This window comes from Temnothorax americanus, unplaced genomic scaffold, assembly GCF_048541705.1.
Source record: "Temnothorax americanus isolate GAGA-0224 unplaced genomic scaffold, ASM4854170v1 Scaffold1, whole genome shotgun sequence".
In the NCBI taxonomy this organism is placed as follows: domain Eukaryota; kingdom Metazoa; phylum Arthropoda; class Insecta; order Hymenoptera; family Formicidae; genus Temnothorax; species Temnothorax americanus.
This window is the reverse complement of record NW_027509230.1, coordinates 5,950,802-5,976,101: the sequence shown is the minus strand read 5'-3', so window position 1 is coordinate 5,976,101 and position 25,300 is coordinate 5,950,802. Positions and strand designations below refer to the sequence as shown.

The following is a 25,300-nucleotide window of genomic DNA, read 5'->3' as shown; positions in this document are numbered from 1 at the left end:
AAATTACAGAAGCTTGAAAAATTAAATTTTAGGGATATCTCTATCATCATCTTAAAAACGCGTTATTCACTTGAGATAAAACATATTTCTCCCATGCTGACAAGCTTTATATGTCGCTCCGAGCCAAAAAAAAAGCGACTTTGAGGTATTCACGTGTTCGTGAGTACGAAATAAAAGATGCCATGAAGATGATAGTGCCGCAAGCAGACCGTAAGGACGTCGATCAAATTTTTATCGACTTCCCACGCCTCGTCATACTTTGCTTTGCGCGCGTAGTCCCTTGCTACACGGACAGTTACATCAACGCTATCGGCAAAATTTATAAAATCAAATTCAAAGTACCCTATATCTATATAAAAGATTATTTTTAATGTCCGCTCATTGAAAATTAAACATTAATTAATCTCAGTCTCTAAACAGATAAATGAATAAATAATAAAATTAAAATAAATTAAAAAAAGTAATAATAAAGACATACAAAGAAAGAATGCTTTATCTATCATCATTCCTTTTAGACATAATTCTGATCGCGCAAAAAGATTTTTTTATATTACACGGTATTATATTACATTCAAAATATCTCGCAAAATATATTCTGCTCGAAATATTCTGTTCATAATATTCTGCCCTGAATTCTGCGCAAATTATAAACTGTCTATAAAACGGGCTTTAGATTTTTTTTATCATGCAACACTTTACAATTTGCTTCGCAATAGAACTTCCGTCACGCATTTTACGTCAACGCCATAACAGGCGCCAAAAAGGAACGAGTAATGAAACATGTAACGAACGTATAGGAAAACAAAACGAGCTTCAATCGCTTTCCATATCCGCCTCGGAATAACGCAACAGGAAAAGTCCGTCGGTGCGAATCGTTGTTGACCAATAAACTACAACCGGCAGTTCATAGAATTTTTTTAAAGTCGGCAAGGCGTGATCGGAGCGGAAAAATCGACGTATAGGAAAGCGCGCGGCGAAATTCGACGAAATTCGCTTGGCTTCCTCGCAGCGAATAAGGGAGCTGCTACAATACGATGAGAAGAGAAACGCGGGAAAGCCGCGGGGCAATTAGTTAATTGAGTTGATCGATGGATTTCGTTCGCGCGGACACACGCCCCGATTCGACGTCTGATTGAGGGGCACCCCAGGCTCGCGCTCGCTCGTTTCCTCTGTTGTATGTACACACGCGGCTCAACCGGCCCCAGGCGCTTCTATGTCGACAAAGGACTGCACGACAACGACGACGGAGGTGTTTCGGAACGCGAAATACTACGGGGGGCACGGGGAGACGCGAGAGACGAGATTTTCGCGAATAGTTAATCCCCTCAAGCTCATTGATGAGTTATCAAGCGATCTAACTGATGACTCGCAAGAAATTCACGTTTGTCGCTTTAAATATAATAAAATAATAGATGTACGAATTTGATATCGCTTGCGATTTAATATTGTGCGCGATATTTTTTTTCTTTGAAACGACATGACACATCTATAATTTGTCTATAATTAATATTTGCGCTCTCGCGAGTGTTGAAGAACATAATTTTCGAAAATTATCTTTCATTAAACTATTAAACAAGATTCTTTGTCAAATCTCTACGTCTACAAATGGGCAAGTAGCGAATTATACATATAAGGAGATTCGAGTCAAACAATCGGCGATTCGCGTACTTATATTTGATCAGTTAGAAGGAAGTCATTTAACCTGGACTCCCCTAACCCGTCTTCTAATTATAAACGTGTCTAGTTTCTTCCGCGATTTTCGTGCAAACGAAGGTAAATTTGCTGATTTCATTACGGAGAAGTTGTCTAACTGAGAGTTCGAGAAGGAGGACCGCATCAAGCTACGCGGCCAAAGGTGCAGAGCACAGTTAATCCAGTTTTAAAATGCGTCGCAGACACTCTAATAAGTCGAAACCGGTCAATTAGCGAGCTCGCGCCGCCGTTCGTCCTGAACAAATACCCGCAGATGTTTAAACGACGTGGCCGGCGACGTGGAGGGTCATATCGATGGAAGCGACGCGTTAAAACAGACGTGGAATTCATTTCGCGAATAATCATAGGGGAACAAGAGAACACATACAAATACACAGTCAAAAGTGCAAGATCAAAAAGTAAGACGAGATATATAAAAGACGATCACGAGCCTAATTCAGCATTTTACTATCTAATCCGCAAAGTCACAAAAAAATAGCGATAACGATAACATTCTATATTTATTATTACGCTGGAATGTTGCAGTTAACATTCGTTTAATACGATGTCTCCGTAGAATTTATTTTTCCAAACCCTTATGCTGGGTCTACAATGCGAGTCGCAAAGTCGTGAATCGCAAGAATTGACCGATCACAGTCGATTATTCTCCTTAAATTCGCATTGTAGACCCAGCATTAATATCACGACAGAAAAATACACTCGAATAAACATAACGGTGAAATAAAAAGTCGTAACCGCAAAGTTTGTTTACAAATATATTGCCTGCATTTCTCGCGCCGAATGAAAACTTCTCGACGAAAGGGGAATAACAGGAATCCCGACAATTTATCGACAGGGAGAAAACGCATTCCGACCTTACACACGTCCGCTATTCTCCCTACAAGAGTAACATTGAGACCTTAAAGGATAGTCACGCCCTTGCTATCTGTTTCACAATATAATTTTATCGTAGAGTCTTAAACTATAACTATTTCATTACACGAAACGCAATTATATATTTATAAAAAATATTTATATCGACTCTTAACAAAAATTCTATTTTGCGATTAATTTTTCGACAGACTGCATTAATAGAATAGAATAAAATAATCGTATAATTCTGTCATGAACTTACAAGATATGTGTATCAATCTGAATCAATCAAATTTGAATTGTTAATTTGGAGTAATCTTATTATCGATATCTTTGACATTAAACTGATACTAATTATAAAATATAAAAAATATAAAAAATATACCTTTACACCAATAAAAAATACCTTTATTAAAAGAATTAATTTTAGAATAAAAATATATGTATGAAGATTTTTCTCTACTATACGAGTACATTTACAAAAGAGTCGTTCATGATAAACTTTTTGCTTCAGGCGAATTTTATCTGTGTGAACGGAGTAAAATTCCGTGCGTGGAAAATTTTCGCAGATCGTGGTTTGCTTATATATAATAATCGATGCCATTCACTCTCAAGCTCCACAGCAGTTTCTTACGGGCGTCACTCGGCCTGCTGACTTTTGGCGAAACTTTCGCGCAAACTTCACAACTCTCACGCGGTAGCGAGTGAATAGCTGAGAGTGACAGCGAACGTCATTTCGGGCACAAAGACCGCGTTTCTTCTTAAGATAGAAGCGCAGAAGGAGACATAATGTTACCTTCCCTATTCTTCAAGTTTCGGTGATGACTGATGTTAAAGCCGCTTGTAACAATATTGGTTAACAATGCTTATCCACCTCATTATTATGTATATATAAACTCATTCTTTCTACTCTATCAATTTAAATATCACGAAATAATAGAAGAAATAATAGAAGATTTTCCATTCTGTAATTAAATTCATCGAGATTATATCTTTGCACTAAAAAGGCACGATTAACTGTCATCCGTCATTTATCTTTTGATATATGATATATATTTTCCATATTATATTATATAACTGAAGCTATAACATCAAACAGAATAGTGAACTAACCACGCAGAACTAGTTAATCAAGGCATTAATATCTCGCTTAATATCTCCCCTATCTCTTTGAATTTTATGTTCTTTATTTATATTACACAGCTACACAGTTTAAAAAGAATAACATATACCAGGTCTAGATAACGGAAGATGTGATATTGTTGACGCAAGAGATACCCTTAGAACCGTTCGAGAGAAATTTTCCCTCGCCCTTTCAGAAGACTCAAAAGATCGCCGGTTAAGTGAGTCAACTTTGCGAGCAACGCTTCATTTACGAGAGCGTATCAATTAGTCTTATCGTGTAGCATGGTCTGTGTGCAAAATCGTATTCTGAGACCGAACTTTAATTCCGTTAACCGACGCAAAGAGGTGTCTCCGAGCACCACGAAGACGCGAAAAGTAGATTAGAAACGGTTATCGCGTAGAACACAGCCACTTCGTGACCCTTAGACTGCAAAAGACCCTGCGAAACTGAAATTCCTGAGGTTCTGTCTCCGTCACAATCTTCGTCACAATCAAGTGGCACATTCTTCGCTGATAAAGTTAAAATAAATATTGATAAGAGCACGACAATCTTCATTAAAAAAAAAACACAAAATTTGAAATAATTATTAGGATATAGTGTATTACCAATGAATAAACGCGCTAACGAATAAACGAATAAACGAATAAATCATTACACCTTCTCTTAATTTCAAAGTTATAAAAAGCTAAATTTTTCTTCCAATGTTAAAAAAAAAACATTGTTGGTTCGTAATTATTGTAAAATTAAAAAACATCGGTTATTTACTAAAAGCAATTCATTAGTAACTGGGTCATATTGGAAGCTTTTTTCTGTCACTAAATATTGCATTTTAAATCCAAATGTATCAATTTCAAATATAAAAATTTTGAATAAAAATATATTAAATAACAAAATCTTGTGCAAAAAAGATTTACATTAAATGATAGCTTTATTTAGTTGAAAGATAAAAACTATATTTCATAATATTTTTTAACTGATTATGTGCTAATATCTCTATACTATTACTTTATTTAAAATTCGATTTTAATTCAGACAACGCAATGAATAGAATTCAACGATTGCGACTCTTCTATATAAGAATTTTTATACATATAACAAATAAAAGCTCCGCAAACACACGTGCTACCATCTCTGAGCAGAAGAAAGAACTAAACGTCTTATACGCTATACGCTTTCGCATTTCTATCAGCAGATAGCATCTATTGTATAATCTCCGATCCAAAATTATGGAATAAAAATAATTCAATCTTTTGTCTAAAGAATTCTTCTGCGAAGAAGGTAAGCTCTAACCAATTGAGTGTAAATATTAAGAGCAGAATGCGTTGTTCGAAATTTCTAATGAGGCAAGAATGTAATATCATGTACCTTATAAATTATAATTTTCATTTCCTAAGGTCTCCAAAATTTATTTCAAAGAAAGCTATTAATTAAGGAACTTCCTTGAAATAAATGGAACTTCTAGGAAAGTTTCATATGATAAAAAAAATTATCGTACACATTTTATATTTTATACTCTAATTATAAATAGTAGTATAGTTAAACTTTTTATATGATTAAAGCTTTAAATACTGAATTTAACTAATACAATTTATATATGATATGATTATATATTAAAAGACGGATAAATATAATGTAAGGAGATTAATATGGGTCAACAATACAAGCAAAGAAGATGTAATATTAATTTGCAGTTTATTCTCAAATAGTAAAGGAAATTGTGTACAATTACAATTGAGAATAAACTGCAAGTTAATATTACACCTCCTTTCGCTTGTATTGTTAACCCATTAATTTCCTCACATTGCATTGCATGTAACGAGCTTATTTTTTTTAATATTTCGGATAAATATATTTATGGTATTCAGAATAAATAATTTGATGAACATTCATACATCATTTATATTTAAACATTGTAAAAAATTAAAGTTGCTTAATTATTTCAACAGATTTTAAACAAAACAAGTGGCTTCTAAATATAAAAATTATACATTTTGATTTCTATTTGCTTTCTTCAAAGAAATTATTCCTACCTTAAATTTTTAAATATGTTAAAAATAACTAATCACAAGCAAGATAACGCCAAAAAATGGTACGAATTCTGCTGAATCCCAGTGCATCAGTCGTAACACAATGAAAAATCTTTATAAAACAATTTCTTCTCTACATTAATAACATGCACCGTGAAGGAATAAAATTCAATCTCGATAAGACGAAGCCGCTTCTCTTCGCTTCTCGCCGCAATTTCTCTCGGCGTTGGGACGATGAAGGAGCTGCGAGACGCGCAGCTCGTGGAAGAAGTTTCGCGCAAATTCATCCTTAAAATGGGGCGCGGCGTAAAGAATCGGGAGCCTCAAAGCCACAAAAAGGGAACCGGGCTGCTCCGAAAGGAGACGAGAGTGCCGGGCGAGCTCGTCGAAACGGCTGGCTTATAAATCGTTCTCAAGGGGCGACGACGATCTCACGGACGTTCCGGAGCTCTTCTTCGCGATCTTCCCGGCAACATCCAGGCGATATATTTTTTGGTACTTCAACGAATTTCGACCCATTTCTCTAGAGAATGACTCGAAGAGATTCGGTTCCGCCATACGAATTTCGTAAAGATAATATTCCATTTTTTTTCGAATGTAAAGTGACGACAACGATAGTTTCATGAGGTATCGGTAACGCGAGTCAATGATTTGTCGATGTCTCGCTAAAAAGTCTTTGTATTATGTTCTTTCTTTCGTTTTCTAACAACGTCATTTTTATAGAAAATAATATTTAAGTTTATTTAAATTGAGAAGCACTATTTTCAATGCACTAACATATTCTCAGCAATATATTTTTTATTTAGAAAAATATGTATCACAGATTTTGAAACGGTTTATAATTGCTTATGTATATTACGTAATTTCTATCATTATATGCTTCGCAATCTATTCTACTGTATTTATTTGTATTACATCTCCATTGATTTAAATTAAGCAATTTAGTTAAGTAAACGCTACCTAAATTGACAGTTGAGTTAAACGAAACTCAGCTAGTAACACAAGCTAATTAGCCCTGTAAACTAGCAATAGAATCTCTGCAGTGTACAACAGATAATTAACGGGACCTATGTAGCTCCCATAACTCAAATTAAATGGTTAAATTAGATAAAGTAAAGCAAAAGAAGTACTAAGCTAAAAGACATCAGGCCAATGTTAATGTCGCTGAAGCTAGCAGCGGGAGCTAGCAGCGGAACGTCCCGCGGACAGGGCCGAATATCATATGGGTTACTCAGGGGGTCCGAACGTATCGTAGGTTAATTATTATTAGCCGCTAGGCTCTTCTTAATTATTATTAATTAATAAAAATTAAATTTATTTATATATAAATGTTTTTTACAATATTCAAACTGTTTTTTCATCGGTTTGATATAAAAACATGTTTTAATTATTATAGATTATTCGATAAATAATTGTAGAACATAGCAAAGAACGATTTTCTCCAAATTTTTAGGGAATCACGTTCTTGTAACAACAAAACGATTCAGCAAGTATTTGGAACAATCCGCGGTTTTATATTAATTGTTATTAATTTTTTATTCATAATTTATTCAGCGGCGACCGATCGCAAAAAACAATTCCCTCCAAATTTTTATGGGATCACATCCTTGTGATAACAAAACGATTCAGCAAGTATTTGAGACAATCCGCGGTTTCCCTTAATTGTTATTAATTTTTTATTGATAATTTATTCAGCGGCGACCGATCGCAAAGAACGATTCCCTCCAAATTTTTAGGGGATCACGTCCTTGTGACAACAAAACGATTTAGAAGGTATTTGCAACAATCCGCGGTTCTCCTTAATTGTTATTAATTTTTTATTGATAAATTATTCAGCGGCGACCGATCGCAAAGAACGATTCTCTCCAAATTTTTAGGGGATCACGTCCTTGTGACAACAAAACAATTCAGCAAGTATTTGGGACAATCCGCGGTTTCCCTTAATTGTTATTAATTTTTTATGCGTATGTATAATTTTACGGTCTCTTGTAGGTTTATCGCCGTGCACCGCGCTGTGAAATTAGCGCGAGAACAATAAAATTCATAATTCTCATATATATATATATATATATATATATATATATAATAGTGTTCGTATTTAATAAATAAGAGAATGCAAAAGATTACTTTGACGAATCATTATATGGTTTCCGGAATAGTTACTACCCCGAAAATATAATAAGTTTAATAAATTAATAAAACGAAGTGCTTCTAAAGAAATTTTAAAAGCTAATCTTGCAATATATGTCGCTACATTTTGTGTTTCGCGAGGTAGAAAAGCACCTCGCGAGGTTAGAGGAGCACCTCGCGAGGTTAAAGGAGCACCACGCGAGGTACAGAAGCACCCTGGCGAGGTTAGAGGAGCACCTCGCGAGGTACAGAAGCACCCTCGCCTTTGTCGGGACATCGGCGATTTCGTTGAAGGTTTATCGCCGTGCACGCTGTGAAATTAGCGCGAGAACAATAAAATTCATAATTCTCATATAATAGTGTTCGTATATAATGAAATAAGCGAATGCAAAAGATTACTTTGACAAATCATTATGGTTACCGGTTATACAATTTTTCTCTGACTAAAGACAAACCGACTATTTTATTTCCATAATCCTTCTTTTGTGCTGCGTGACTAATGGAGGATTTAAATCTTATGTTTATTACTTCAGATATCATCTCCTTGAAAACGTCTCACAGAGGTAAAAAACATAATTTTAAAATATTAAATCTTCTACATCATTTATAACTAAACTAAATTTACATATTTAAATTAGCTTAAAAAATGTGCAGTAATGAAAAATCTTCTTTTTTTCCTTCATGATTGTTGATATTAGTAGAAAGCAATTTAAATTTAGATCTATTTCTAAATCTGTGTATAAGCTTTAGAAAGAATGCACCGTTACAAGAAATAAAACCAACTTCACCAGCATCCAAACTCTTACGTCGCGTTCCCCCTTTGGTGGTCCTTTGGCAGCCTCGCGTTCTCTCCCCGGAAGTGATGGAATCCCAATCGAAGTGAACGAGCGATTGAGCCACCCCGCGGCGTATTCGGAATTGTGCCGAGACATCAGTCGACTCTCTCTCGACGCCTACTGTCGTTGAAATATGTTCGACGAGGGTGAAAAAGAGCTGACGATATTCATACCCGTTGCCAGCGGTGCGGTGGGCGTGGGACGGGGTGGCGTTTTCCAGAGTCGTCAACGGTGACGGGGTAAAAAGGGAGAGACGAAAGGGGGCTAAAGGAACGGGAACGAAAGACGAAAGCGTATATCCTGCTGTACTTCACGCTACGGCGAACTCGCGAAGCGACTGCAACGTCAGGCGTTTCGTCGACTTCGATGATGCTCGAATTCGCCGGTGTGAAACTGCGGACATCTCTCTATCAAGATCGCCCTGGCTCTCTTGTATTATTACATTTTCATATAATACATTGTATTAAACGTCTAAACCTCTTTTAACTGTAATTTCACGGAGAAAATTTTATATTAAATTTTACTATGCTGCCGCACCAACTGCGGACCATCAAGACGCCCAAGTTTAAATGCTGTAGTCTTATAGTAAAATTACTATGTCCATAGCATTTAATGCTACGATCATATAGCATTAATGAGTTTAGATATTAAGAAAAATTGCTTAATTTTAATTTGCTACTTTATTTAAATTCAGAGTATTTTTATGTAAGACTCCTAAAAATATTTTCTCTCAAAGTTCGAACTTTTTCAAAATTTTTTCGATGGTTGAAAAATTTCGAGTACAAATAACGCTCTTTTAGTTTCGTTCAAACAATTTAATGTAACAAGCAATCGGGTAAATAAATTTTCAGCTTTTGTTCGCGATCTGAATAGCCGTCGCGATTGCTTCTTCATACCGAGTTTATTCCAAAGTCCCATTTAGATTAATTGGACCGCGGATTCCCTATGATCCGGATAATCCCCGTAATCCGACGAGTGTGAAGGCTTCAGAATTAATTTATACGAAGCAGGGGCTTAAGGAGATTCTGTGCTGTCTCCTTGCACCTTTAATTCCCAGGATCACGCTGCGAGACGGTCAAATCATTTTCTTCGCGCAGAAATTTGACTCTACCGTCTTCAATTTCTGATTCTTGCTTGTCAACGGTAAAAGTTCTCCCTTCTTCAAGAAGAGCAAGGTGTCCCAATTAAATAATGTTCAAATTTCAAACAAAGACGTGTTGAGGGTATCGCAAATTTAATTTGCTACAAGCATGAATATAATAGCAACAGACCTGAAAGATCTCATTATATAGCCCGATATTATATCATGTAATATTAGACTTGTTCGTTTTCGCTACACTTCTGAAGTAGTGCAATAAGTTAGAATGAAAGAAAATATTAGGTATGTTTCATTCTAACTTATTGCACTAGTTCAGAAGTGCAGCGAAAACGAACAGGCCTATAGATTCTATAAATGGAGCATGACTTTATCCGTCGTAAAATTGAAAAATATTTCTTTAACATATACCAGAAACCTCTCGCTCGACTCCAAATCTATAAAAAAAAAAAAAAATTCGTCAAGAATTAGTGCGGCCGTCATTTTCATGTAAAATTAGATCAAGCCAAGGATCAAGCGATATTATGTAAGCAAAATTAAGCGTCGTTGCACGCGTTGCATTTTCCCCGAAACGACGAGGATATTTTATTAATTTGTAATAAATTAAGCTATAAAAATATGAATTATTAACGGGATTTTTTTACTAATCAGTAAATCTTGTATCCGAAACAATAAATTTATAGTTATTAGATTATCTACTCGAGTATCCATACAGAGCAATATCTGTAATTAAAAATTGATGGAGAAATAATTGGTTTTGGCGATTATTATTGCAAATGTTAAACAAAGACTGAAACATTATTTTTTAATTAATTTAACAGACTTTATTAATAATAATTTGTTTTTAATGAATAGATTTAATTTAATATTGATGAATTGATTGAAATATTTGAAGAGCTATTTAGCGATATTGGATTTAACGCACAAAAAATACAATATTATGCATTTATTTTCTTCAAAGCACAAACTTTTTCTAGTAATTAATGATTTAGTATTTAATTACTAAGCCGCTCTTTTTCTTGCCACATCTTTCTAACAATTTAATATAAAAAAATAGTGAACAATGAACCAATCTCAAATCTTAAAAGTTTTTTTATTCCAATAATCAAAATCTGCTGCTTTTGGCATACGTGGAGCAATATCTCAAACAAAAATATCGTATTTGATGTTTTACATACCACAATATGTTTTCAATAACTGCTTGTTAAGCACAATATCGTATAAGCATTTCACAATCCCATTTCGAAGGGGATGCAGTTTAGATCCTCTGTTAAATTATGAAAGATACTTTTCCCAGTTTTTCGCAACGTCCTTAATATTTCGTGTATCGAATAAAAGCGAGACCGTTAAAAGGCGGGCTCGGGTCGCGATGCCGTCGTTTTAGTTACCGGTACAAACGAAATAAGCGCAAAGGCCTTTATGCCAAAAACCACGAGCAATCCCGTAAATGCGATTGGCCGTTGATGCCAGCCCGACCTAGATGGTATCTGTGATTGGAGTAGAGCTCGTATATAGCTCTCGCGCTCCGCAGTTTCCGCGGACGCTTCGGAAATCGCAGACGAGAAACCGCAGAGCACGAAAACGTCGCGGGCGAACCTTGGTGCCTGCCTCCGCGAAACCTGATAAGCCGGGCGCAATATTTTTCCTAGATGCATCTAGGACGTGTATGGCTTGAAATCCTATTTCTGCCTTGGCGCTCCGATTTTTATATTTCGTGCGACGGAATGCGACTCGGCGGGACATATTTGATATGCTATTTAATAGGTTTGTTGTCCTCCAGCCTGTATTCTTCTGCTGGGAGAAGTAATAAGCAAACGTCGATACTTTAAGAATGACAAATGTAGAGACGTTGTATATATTTAATTTTTCTTGCGTATGCAAGAGTTGAAATAATGTCAAATAACAAACTTAATCCAGTGGTGTTGTTACATTCACAAAAAATCACAACTCGTGATTTTCTAAATACGTTTCTTAATCTCTGATAAACTGCAATGTCTCTCTCTAACGGGGTTAACTGATATTAATAGAATTAATAATAAAACAGGAAATACAAGAATAAATCTAAATTAAGAAATTTTATGTCTGAATTTTATTAATTTCAATGTTACGTTAAATTAATATGTATTATTTACCATCACTAATATTAAGATCAGTAAAGCAGCAAAGTTTGATAAGGGTAGGAAATCATGTTCCACAAAAGAATTTCCTATTATAAAACGGTTACTTGATATTAACGAGTCTTCAGCCGGCTTCTGAAATCGAGTAATTCTCAGAAATATATGGTCGATGCTAACTATACTTAACTATATACTTATATAACTATACGTCCGGACGGAGGCCCGTGGCTATCTGACTTACTTAACCCAATTGTTCGATCTAGTCTCGGGGCTTATCCGGAAGTAAGAAGCTTTCGACTAGTTGTTCGAGTTTATCAAGTCACGCCTAAAATTAATCCGTAGCAAAATCGCACGTTTGCTTTTGGAAATTCAAAAATTACTTCTCTTTTCGTATACGCAGTACGAAAGTAACACGCATAACTTTTATATAAATGTGCAACACAACGGGATCTTTTCACATCTCCGTGGCTTTCACACTCTTCTGGTTGATATCTAATAGATAATAAAAAAACACTTTATCTTATCATAGTACGTCGCATCTGCTGATATGATATCCTAAAAAACGTCAAATAATTTGAAATTGAGATATACGTGATGTTTTTCCCCGAAGTATCTCAATATCTTCATTCGATTACATTCGTCACAGTTACGTGCCACATTTCCCGACATTTCTCCCACGTTCTTTCCCATCGCGATATTATCGCAAAAACGTTTCGTATACGGGATATTTCGGAAAAAAGATGTCACGGGAAAAGCGGCGGATAAGCGACGGTGGAGACGGTTACGAGAAGCATCTTAACGAAATTCCGCTTGCACTTGGATGCATGGCCTGGCAAAGTGACACTTCTCCGACGAGTAATCGAATTATTCGACGTCTTACCGAGCCCTCTTCTCATCCTGCCACCTCCTACGATCGCTCGCTAGCGCCGCTCGCCGATTTATTGCTGATTACTCCACAAGCTAAAAAAAAATTCGACGAGAAAGGGAGGACGAGCGAACGCGAGCGACGAAGCTGAGATACAAGCAAATTTTTCTATAATTTATCCTAGTGTCATTATTCTTCCCGTTCACTTTTGGATTATTATCGAATCTATTGTCTATTGTAATATCATTTACGTTACAGGATAAACAATATTTTGAGAATAATCATATTCCAAATACGATTCAGGTGTACGACTTGTAGAATACAACAAATGCCATATCTCAAGCTTCTCTCAAGAATCAAATATTGAACCGCAAAATTCAGAAACAAAATTCAAACCGTGTCTTAAAACAAACGTCATCTAAATTTCTCATTTGAATCGCGCCGCGATTGCAAATATAATGTAACAAATATCAAATTGAGATCTCTTAAAATTTACTTATTTCAAGATTAATTTCAGCTAAATTCTTGAGTGAAAACACTCAGAAACACTGACGCGGGTATTAATAAATATCCTCTTTTTCTGTTTAATTGCATCGCGGAATAAAAATCTCGGAGAAATTACTTTTAGCGGCAAACAGATTGAGGATCGAGAAATCATGTCGAGCGGAGAGCCTCTATATGATGGGTCCTTCTCACGTTCACGCGGGATATATTAATTATTTGCGATGCTTATCGACGACGTGGGCGCGACATGTCTTATCTTCGTCATTGGGGATGGCTCCGCTAATTGGATAAATCTTTTCACTAATCGCATGGTCGAGCATTGAGTTCCCAATTACGTTAGCGTTTCATAGAAATGGAAATTTATCAAAACTTACAATTAGACTTTTAAATACAAGATACAGTAATGCAGTAAAGAAAATTGTAGGATTATCTAATCTAATTGTAAGAGAACATCCGAGAGAACATCATATACAGATGTAATACTTTATCTTCAATATTGAGTAATCCTCGGGTATAACAATAAATATATTGGTCATTCTCCGCTTCGCACACGTCTTTTCATGTCCCAGCAAAAAGATTCATCCATATAACGAAAAATCCGGAAGTCACTGAGCGATGAAGACGAAAATTCGACGCAACGCGAGTGACATTGGCGTCGAATGTGTCCCATTTCGAGGTGCACACTGCACAGCTCGGCTCGAAAATATTCAGGTTAGATATTCGTGTTGTTTTTAACAATTGCGGAATCCGCAGGATCGCCAGAGGTGCGGTGGAAGGAGGAGGACAGGAAGACGGGGACGGGGGCCGAGAGGGTAGGAGGAGTCGGGTTGGCTTTGCAATGCGGCTCGGCCAATATTTCAAACGGCCAGACATTCGGAAAGAATTGACAAGGTACGCGCGGCGTTCTCTCCTTTCGCAAAACAACCCTTTCGTCCGCGGGCCAGGCTGGCGTCGCGGCGCATCCCCCGGCAGAAAGAGAGAGAGAGAGAGAGAGAGAGAGAGAGAGAGAGAGAGGAGGGGCGCCGGAGAAGCCCCGCCGGCGGCCATCTTGTTGTTTGTGCAACCGCCGTCGGCCGTCACACTCGCACCTAATCGCGCGGCGCCATCCTCCATCGTGTCCCATTGGCGCGTTTATAATCGCCAACAACCGGCTAACGTCGAAAAGCGGATTAATCCTTAAGGATAATTGGAAGGGAATCGTCCCGACTGCATTTATGCGGAAAAATAAGGGGGTCGGAGAGAGAGGAGAGAGGAAAGAGAGCCACTGGTAACGCGCCAAGTTTTGCCCTTCGCGTCGCAATTCGCGTGTTTTTTGTCTCCAAACGCGAAAGCGTGCATGCAAATACAGAAATAATAAGAATCGGTCTTTCCCCTGCGGCGAGATAGGCTGATTCGACGGGCCGTAGAATCAAAGTTTTCAATTACGATCTCAACTTTCTAACACAATTATATAATATTCCGTTGTTATAACGCGGCAGTAAATTAAAAATAAGAGAAGATAAGAGTAAACTTTTATTTCGGTTAATAAATCGCAATATTCTTTAGAACTTATAGCGAACATAACAACCTAATTACATTACACAGCAACGAAATAAGTCTCATATGTGTTCCACTGACCGGATTTTAAATTTTCAGGCATCGAAGATTAAATGCCGTCTCCTCCATCACATCAGATTCTTTTTCCTCTCTCCGCGAGGAGAGAGGAAAGCGATTGCATTTTGCAGGAACAATACTCGCATTTTGATCGTGCAATGCGAAAAAATATTTACGCGCCACGCCAGAATTGTTTTCGTGGTCGTGCTTGGATTTAACGTTAAATGTCCCCGGGCGTGAAAGCGCTCGCTTTTAACGCCCGTCGAGCATAGCCCGCACGACTCGTAAATCCGGCCGCGTCGATTTGAATCGCCCGGTAGCGCGATGGAGGACGCCGATAGAGCCTCCGATAGAAGGCGGAGGGGTCAATAACCCGGTGTACCCACAGCTTTTTCCATAGCCGCGAAATGGATGTATGGAGGCTCGTTGCGGGCGGCAGTCGAAATGCGCAAATATTCCTTCAGCGGAGATGATCGAGTTTCGCCGCAATTGAAATTGATATTGATATTTTTTTGCGCGCCGCTGTCGCCGCTTCGGCGCGACGCGTGCGAATAACGCTCGTGAGAAAAATCGAAATATTTTCGTTGGAACGCGACGTTAAACGTCCCGAAGTTAAAAATATTCAATATATATTTCTACGATTCTCCACAGCTGTGTGACAAATTACCGCTCGTGACCATGTTTAAAAGTTAAATTGTTAACTTTCTAGCTTTCGCAGATATGGCGTTGTTACAATTATTAACTGAATTAATTTCTTACTTTAACAATCTGATATTTTTATATAGAAATATATTTTTAACTAATGGTTTTATAGACATTGTAATATTTCTAATTGTATTTTTAATTGACAGTATCTCATCTTTGGAGAACGTAACGTTTACATAGCAATTGCTTTAATTAATTATATAGCTTTTTATAGTATGAAATACAGATCCACGGTTGTAAGATAAAATACGTGCGCATGGTTGCACCCGGCCATCTGACGCTCGATTTCGAAATATTATAAAGTCTTATCGACTCGTTTTGGCCGGCAACGAGCAGATTTAATAATACAGCTGAAATCGGGAAAGGACTATTTCAAAAATTCCAATAGTGAATCTTGTTAGAGGTATTATTAGAACTGGCGGGATTTAGTAAAGCGGCATCGGTTCGGAACAGTTTCATATTTAGTAATCGACTTTCTCGACAGTAGTGTATAAACGGCACGTGTTACATAACATGAAATTGACTAATACACATACAGGAACTGAGAGAAAAACTCAAATGGAACGTAGTACGTTTGAATTGCATGAGATATCTATAGCACACTGAAGTTTTCTTATTAAATTATTATGATTAAGTCATTTCTAGATTCTCATGTCGTATGCGTCGATGAAATTGTAAAACGGCGGAAGCGAAAACAGCGGAAACGAAAACGGCGTTACATCCTTTTGTAACAAAGGGAATGGGATTACGTTTCTGTTCTGATTGTGAGTGGGACAACGTAAAAGACCCCCGTCATTCGGTTGTTCGCCAATCGCTGAAACGGAACGGGAAAATTTACCTTTATGGTGTAGACAGTGTAGACGGAAATCTCCCTCTCCCTCTCCCTCTCCCTCTCCCTCTCTCTCTTTCTCTCTTTCGTTCGCTTTCTCTTTCTCTCTCGTAAACTCACGGAAAGTCCGATACCGTGCGATAGTCCGAAACTCGTAGAAACGAATGCGGAAACGGGACGCGGAAGAAAAAAAGGGCACACTCGCTCTCCTGGGGATCGAGTGAGAAACGACGAGGGAAAAAAGGGGTGGCGGGGAGGCGGAAGGATTGGGAATGCCGCGAGGGTGGCATGGGTGGATATGGCGCATTGAAACTTTTCCACTTTAACAATTATGAGCCGGAATTGAATACAGCTTGGTCCGATTGTGAGTTCGCTCGATTTGCTGTCCTTATCGCTATCGGCCGCCTCCATAAATAACGCACGCGATCTCACGGAGTTTGGAACGATAGTGCTCTCTCTCGATCGAGATTCGATCAGGTCGCGGTTCCTCTTTCTTACTCGGCGTCTCCTCCTCCCCCCCCTGCCCCCTCCCTTTAGTGCGCTATACGTCCCGTTGCATTTATGAAATTTAATACGAACGAGCGGCATTGAAATTGAAAAGATTGTTGAAGTAGATTGTCGGTAGATTGTCGGTAGATTGAAAAGATGGTCGAAGCACTGACCGTAGTGCGCCGATGATATGGAATACGCGGGCTTCGGAAATAAGAATGGCAAATGTATAACGAATAAAATTGATATTGAACGGCTGATAATAGAAGTAGATCATGAAGTAGATCCAATGACTTACAGATGTAAGATAGGGGTAGTATCAGAATAGGATGTAAGAACGAGAAATTGACATTGAAATGATAATTGAAATACGTCCAGCATGAATGTAGATTGTAAAAGTAGATCAATAATATAGAATGAGAACAAAGTTTTGAGTATAAAAAGCCGTTAAAAATGTTCTTTATAATGTTATAGACATAGACATAGACATTGCCAGAAGTGTCAAAAAATTAATTATATCTATAAATAATCGTTTGATAAATTAATTAAAAGTTGCTAACTATCGAGTGATTCTCACGTTGTCAAAAGTATATATGATAAGGGTTAACCGCTCACGGTGCGATATATATTTAGAGGTATTTTATGTCCGGCGAGGGTGACGTTACGCGCGTCGGTCAACCCATATCTGACCCCGAAAACTGCAGTGGAGAAACGAATTCGAAAATTGCATTTGAAAGTTGCCGAAGGTTCCGTCAAGTCTCGCCAAGCGAGTTCGAGACTGAAGTTCGAGCCTGCAGCTTGTTTGTTTGCGACAGTAGGGAAAAGACCGAAGTTAGAAAGAGGAACAGCAAGGAATCGCCGCGAAGTCGCGAAGGGTGGATGAAAGGGGACAGAGTGGGGGCGCGAGAAGGAAGAGTGAAAAAGAGGGGGTGCCCCTCTAACCGATGCAAAAACGTCGGGAATCGTCGCAAAAGTTAAACAAACGACAGTGGCAGTCGTCCGTTTCCGCTCCACGCTCGCCACAAGGAAAGTTTCTTTCGAACTGCCCTTTTTCCATTCACATTGCGGCATAATCGCTCCAATTCGACATTATCGCCGAGGAGAAAGTTAAACAAAAGCGGTGCTTCGCCACGCTCGATTCTTTCAACGCTTCCAAAAGTGGATTAATCTTGAAAATTAGACGTAAAACGAAAGTCAAACGCTATTATCTGACGATTAAAACAAATTCAATTGGGAAAATTCAATTCTCGCGGTTTTCATTTTATGTGTTTCTTTAACTTAAAACAATCACCGATTGCTTAGTGCAGAAAAGTCATTTGCATTTTAACAAATATTTATTTGCGTTTCAAATTTCATTTTTTAAATAAATAAAAATAAATGACGCGTTTTGCTTTTCAAATTAATAAGCATTTCCCATTCTTATTCAAATGCACGTGACAGAATTATATGAGATTGCGAAAAGCTGTATAATAATGCCGTTGAAACAGAATAGTCCGGTTTATAATTTTCGAAAGGGACTTTGGGATTTTGAACGGGATTAGTTTGCGGAAGTCAGATGGGAGAAAAAAAAAGAGAAAAAGAAAGAGACAGAGACAGAGAAAAAGAGTGAGGGTGCTCGTTATATCAGACGCGATATTCGCGCGTGTTTCCCCTCTCCATTTTCCGCACGTGCTCGCGTTCTTTCTCTCGCGTTTCGCCCTGCTGGTCCCTCACGTCTACTCGTCTACTCCCTCTATTACGCATTTCCGGCTCGCTGGACCGGAAACGCTAAGATAAGACGAGTCTGCGGGGCGCGCACACGCACGTACAAACAACGACCAAGAAAGCGACGGAGGGTTAGACCGGCCGGGTCTTATCCGAAAAATGTTACGGCCTCGTAGATGCCATCGATCTTGCGTATAATGAACCGATAAAGCGTACGCGAATACCCCAGAATCAAGCGGAATCTATACGAATTTAACATCCATGTATTTTTAATCTACTAACCTCAACTTCCTTCATTCATATAATAATTAAATGAAAAACAATTTCAAAAGAAATTTAAGATATTTTGCATGAACTGTTATAAATATAGAAAAGAATACGTAAAGTAGTTATGCGACATTCTCCGTGAAATTCCATGTAATGTGTCCTATACTAAACTGATAATTTTTATTGCATCGATTGATCAATCAACAAGTGACAAGCTTATCAAACTACTCCACCGAAAACTTGAATTAGAGCGTGATATCCTTTCATTAAAACTAATAATAAGCCGCATCTATATCATCTTTGTAAGAAAATCTATTCGATATAGATAAGCTTAGACTAGATGGTAGATATTTCGGTATTCCGCAGCATCTTTCCAGAGACGAGGATATCGACTAGAAGGTGGCGACCGATGCAGTTGGAGAGTGCTGCATAAGCTTGTTAAGACAAGACAAGGCGAGACAAGCCAAGACAGGACAAGACTGCATCTTCGTGTCCCGGCCTCCCCTCGACCCTCAGTGCCTCAGACTCGTGTAGCGCAAAAACGGGACCTACCGTACCGACGTGTCCCGAGAGGGTTGCTCGTCGGATCGGACGAACGATGTCAAAGAAAAGGGGACAGCGAGGGTGTGTAAGAGGGAAGGCGAGTTGTGCGAAGGCGCAGGCAGAACAAGCCACGAGGATGAGAAGGGACTATAAGAGAAGAACGTTGTGGGGCGCGGGGGAGGGGAAGGGGGAGGGGGCAGGATAAGGCTGGAGGAGACTCTCTCGAAAGACAATGAGGCCGCTCACGAGTGTCGCAACGAGTGGGTGCACTTCACTATTGCCAACTCAGGCCCTTCAGGCCTTCCAGACCTGCATCTCGCGCGCCGGCTAATACACGCCGCGCCGCGTCGCAACCACCACCGTGAACAACCACCGCACGTAGGATGTGGCCACAGGGGGAATCGAAGGCCTCGAGAGAGACCCCATCGTCACGTCCGCCGATGTATCCTGATTTTTAATTTGCTCGCCGAACCACGGCGAGCTTTTACGCTCCTGCTCGACGTGAACTCGCGCGGATCGACTGGCGTAAGAGATGCGGTATTCCGTTGACCTCGTTAACACTCGACTGATTGACTTGTTAATCTGCTTGCGCTTGAATATTCAGACAGACAAAATAGATAAGGACGAAAGAAAGAAATCGAATAACGCCAAACGCGCGATATACTTATCGAAAATATTTCTGCCAAAAAATAAGGCCTAATCTGAGCATTAAAAAACATGTTCATATAATTACAATAATTGAATAGTTGTAAATTGTTTTAATAATATACAAATATGCGCGCTATTACAAAACAAATAAAACAAATCGGATAAAGATACATATACTAAATCCCCGGTACGATATCCGTTCAACTAATTATATAAGGATAGGAATAATAGGACGTGACGTTTATGCTTTTCCGGAAACAAAGGCAATCTCGTTGCCCGACCTTGTTATAATTCTGGTGTAAGTTACGTCAGCGTTTTCGTGAATTACATCCAAAGATGAAATACAGCTTTTCGTTTAACTCGTTAAAAGCTATTGTCCTATTTTTAAGGTTGAATCAAGGGTTAAAAGATTACCTCCCCTACGTATATTTAAATAATAAATTTGCATTTATAATTAGAAATGAAAGCTACATTTGTAGCTTTCATAGCTGTCATTGTTAAACGTTCTCGTTTGAATGGAGCTTGAAAAGCACGAAATACGTTGCCCTAAGTTTCACTCGAGATTTAAAAATAAATTTCATAAAATTTATTTGTGCTATCTTCTAATTCTTTGCCATATCAGGAATTACATCTTAACGTCGACAAGTATTATAACTTTAAGTAGAAAAATGATAATAAAATTAAGTTAGCACAATTTAATTTTTTATATAAAGAAGACATGCCTTTATCAATTATTACTATTTCAATCTTAACCGTCAAAAAGAAATTTATTCATTTTGTTTGCGAAGATATCTTACAACGTTCTCCGCTTCTGATCGAATAAAAGATTTTATGTCTTTTACAGTCCCATTGTTATGAGAGATATACGGTGAAGAGAACTGATGATTCAACGATAAATAGAATAAAGGTGAAAGCGTCATGATCAGCCCGAGATTCGAGAAAGAAAAGATTCGTGGCTCTCTACTCCCGAACCTCTCGAACGAGGCGAGAGGAAATCCCTTTGAATCGTTGCCGCACAAAGAAATCGCGAAACTCGTTTCGTCCGTTCGCTTCCTTTCAGTTTTCCGGAACCGAATCTTCCTTCAATTTAGTGGCGTCCACCGCCGCCGGCGCGAGGTACGCGCTCGCGGGTAATGCATCTTCATCCCGCTCGTATTTAACTTGTACGAAAGTTTATCGTCAACTCGGCAAGAAGCAGCCGGACTCATCCCCCGATACATCCCTCCCCGCATACGCGTCCTCTCCATCCATCCTTCGGTCTTGCCGACGTGGTCGACGTGGACGAATAAGAAGAGGAACGTCTTTGTGAGTAAGCCGAGAACGCGCGACGCGACATAAAACAACCGCGACGCCCGCGCCGGGCGTCGTCGGGTATCGTCGATACGAAAAGTTGCATTCTCATGCCGGAAATGTCGCGGCAACCCGAAGGTCCCTTTAAGTAAAGGTCCTACCGCGTTAATGTCAAACCGTTACTTCTACATACCGAGTAGAAGAATATCGCGATACGGTTCCATATCTGAAGCAGAAACGAAAATACCATAGCGATCGAGAAGTTCGTTTTATTTAATCAATATTCAATCTAAACAAATCGAAGATAAAGATAAAAGTAATCGAATGTATTTGCATTATTTTTCACGTAATGTTTCAACTCTTTCAAAACTGTAGAAATAATGAGGTTATTGAGTATCGTATTATATATATCTGAAAAACTGAGATAAAATTGAAACGACGCGACGGTTTAAAAATGTATAAAATGACGGTATAAACAAATCGAAGATAAAGATAAAAGTAATCGAATGTATTTGCATTATTTTTCACGTAATGTTTCAACTCTTTCAAAACTGTAGAAATAATGAGGTTATTGAGTATCGTATTATATATATCTGAAAAACTGAGATAAAATTGAAACGACGCGACGGTTTAAAAATGTATAAAATGACGGTATAAACAAATCGAAGATAAAGATAAAAGTAATCGAATGTATTCGCATTATTTCACGTAATGTTTCAACTCTTTCAAAACTGTAGAAATAATGAGGTTATTGAGTATCGTATTATATATATATCTGAAAAACTGAGATAAAATTGAAACGACGCGACGGTTTAAAAATGTATAAAATGACGGTATAAAAACGCTGTTCTAAAACTAACGCGTGTGTATCATATATGAAGCTTGTATCCTCTTTTACGAAATCTAATTAAAGTTTCATTAATCACGAACGATATTAACTTCACAAATATTTTTATATAAAATACGTTTATAAATTACGCCATTCAATACGTTCAATCGTGTTAAATGACGCGATTTAAAACGGAAAGAAATTCGTAAGAAGAACTTCGGCTAAAATAACACACTTTGACTTGCAGTGATCTTACAAACCCATAAATCAATGATATATGTATAGATATATATACACATACGTGCATACACATATGCCTTTAATGGCGAAAGCGATCAACGCGGATAGGATAAATCTCTCGATACGGATAATAAAAGAAAAACAAGAAAAAGAAAAAAACGAAAATCGGTGCATTTCGGCGTATGAGTAATTTCGTGCGCGAAAGAGCCTGTTTTGCGGAGATAGACGGGGATAACGGAGAAATATGACGACGCGGAACTCGCGGAAGCGCTGCGCCGTTGTACGATAGCGCGTTCAAACGGTTAACGTAACGGGAGCGTGGAGACGATAAACGATTTTGGGTGGCGAAAATGTCCGTTGGCGGGGAGAGATTACGCGCGGCCGCCGAGAGATACCTTAATCCGTCGACTGACCGGCGGATCCTGGGCTAAGCCACTATCAGGAGCTTTCGGGCTTGACGGGATGGGACGCGATGCGCGCTCGCCAAAAAATGCGGCTTTATTAGGTATCGCGGATTTACTTCGGAACGGTCGGATCAAAGCAAAATATTAAATCAAATGGATAATGATGTTCTGCCCGCTATATTACGCATTATGTTTCTAAATATTTTGAATACGCGCCCTATATAATTTGCGCAATAATTTTATTTTAATAAATATATCAATACGAGGTCTTTACGCAAATGTGTGATAATTAAAGGCTCGGCTCATTTGCGTATGTTATACATATATATGTGCAGGACGTCGATTAGAAGATTAGAACTATCGGGAAAGGGAACTGTATCGTTGAAATAAAAAATCACTCACCGGCCGATATGCGCGCAACAGCGGAGTTGTAACCCCGCACTGATCTGAAACATAAATATTTTTACGTTAAAGCAGTGCCCGAGTAACGACAACGATGCCGCATAACGAGTTACAGAATCGCACTATGATGCAAAGGGGATGACAGCAAAATAATAAATAAATTACAATTACTTACCTCACGTTTGCTCCGCTGTCACCCGATGCCTCCCAGGCCCCCCTCCTCCTCTCCGTGGTCGGCCACCGCCGATGTCGCGTCGCATCTCCGTCGGCTCGCTCACTCGCGACACGACTCCGACGCGAAAATATATTCACTTACGATCGCGCGACACTTTGCGCGGCACTCCCGATATTATTAACCTCGCGACGCGGCGCGTACTTTGTCACACGACGATGGAAGAATTACGTCGCGAATGCTACGAACGTCGGCCCGTGATGCCCCGCAGGTAGACGCGACGAGCGAGTCTTAACATGGCGGCGGAGAGAATTTCGTAAATCAAGCGGCCAACTTCACTCGCCAGGAAACGACCGTCGCGCGTCGCGTGGACGCTACGCTTCACTACACTTGTTGCTCGTCAGACGACTTTATTGCTCACCTGTAATCATAAATCATTGATTTATCAACATTGTGTCTATCCCCCATGATCGCTAAATATCAAGACGCGAATATCAATTAAATCGATTGATACACGATTGAGCATACGACGTTAATAGTTAATAGACACCGATCGCTAATTAAACACGTCGTGACGTTAGCTTGATTTGGCGTCCGCTCGTATCATTTATCCGTGCTCCGAAAACGACGTCATTCGGAAGCCGCGCGACACACGACGACGACGACGACGCTAGCGCGAGACGCGAGTCAAGTTGACGCGTGCGAAAAGCGAGATCCGTCCGAAAGAATGGAAAAGAAAAAGTCAATATATGTATATATTATTATCGAACGCGATATACACACTTTGGTGTCGATATAAATTCCGCGAAGCACATATGTATTATAAATAAACATTCGATACATCTGTTTTCCGTAATCCGAACCGGCGATTCCACGTATCGTGTGTATTATTCCACGCTGTGTACTCCGAAAATAGTGACTTGAAAAAATAGGGCCGCGAGCGCTGCGGACGCACGGCACGGCGCGTGCACTCGCGTCAAACGAATATATGAAGCGTCGCGTACTTGCAAGAGAAAGAGAGGTGAAGCACGGTGCTCGGATGCCTCTGATATGTGCACTCGTGATTCGTGAATGTAAAACTATCGAACGCCGCGCGGCCGGCCTCAATCGCGGGACGATATTCCACCGTCTTGCGAATATATGCGCGAGATTCGGAGACGAGGAGAGACGCAGCTCCGCAAGCGTCGCGTACTCGCTTATGCTGGACGACGCGTGACGCGTGACCCCGCGACCCCGCATCCCGCGCATTTCTTGCAACAAGCGGCCACGTCCGGTTATTCTGATCGCGAGATATCGTCGAACTTACCGATACTCCGCGGACAATGGACCGACCATCGGCCGAGGCTCTCTCTCTCTCCGCCTTCATTCGATTGATTACGATCGAAGCAACTGATTCACGCCGCGTCGCGGCCATGAGCGATCGCGGCCGTGTCCTGATGGGAAATGAGAACTGCCCCCCCCCCCTCCTAACTTCGGCCACTTCTCGCGCGCGGCGTATGTGGCCGAACTTACAACGCGCGCGATAACAAAAACACCCGATTGGCCAAAGCAATGAGATGATTCGTTGTTTGAATTCCGAGAAAAGCTCCCTAGCGACAAACGCAACGGCAGGTGGAAAAGAAATACTGCGATTTCCGCGAATCTATATGTATGCACGATTTTTTCATGTAGATTCTTTCTTTCACGCGTGACAATAAATTCGATCGCGCGACCGGGACGGTATTAAGATTCGAATTAAGGATCAATCCCGTAATTTAACTATAATTAACACTGCGTTCAATTCCAGACATTAATTAGCGGTACGCGAATTAAAACCTTGTGAGAAACGTAATTTACGTAATTAATATATGAAGCTTTTAAACGATCGGTATATAAATTCGTGTTAGAGTCACAGAGTGGAGTTCCATTCAGCACTTTAC

At 39.2% G+C, this 25,300-nt stretch overlaps 1 protein-coding gene across 3 annotated transcripts in view; it reads right to left on the bottom strand.

Annotated features, from left to right (window-relative positions):
* The window catches only part of Rbp6 (RNA-binding protein 6), a 634,317-nt gene extending 609,502 nt beyond the window's left edge, over positions 1-24,815 (bottom strand). For all 3 annotated transcript variants that reach the window (XM_077406163.1, XM_077406176.1, XM_077406184.1), the window contains exons 1-3: positions 24,688-24,815; positions 23,385-23,802; positions 23,210-23,253 (exon numbers count right to left, since the gene is read on the bottom strand). The gene's annotated coding sequence lies outside the window, so the exon portion shown is untranslated. The remainder of the gene's footprint in view (positions 1-23,209; positions 23,254-23,384; positions 23,803-24,687) is intronic.
* Between the last annotated feature and the right edge of the window lie 485 nt (positions 24,816-25,300).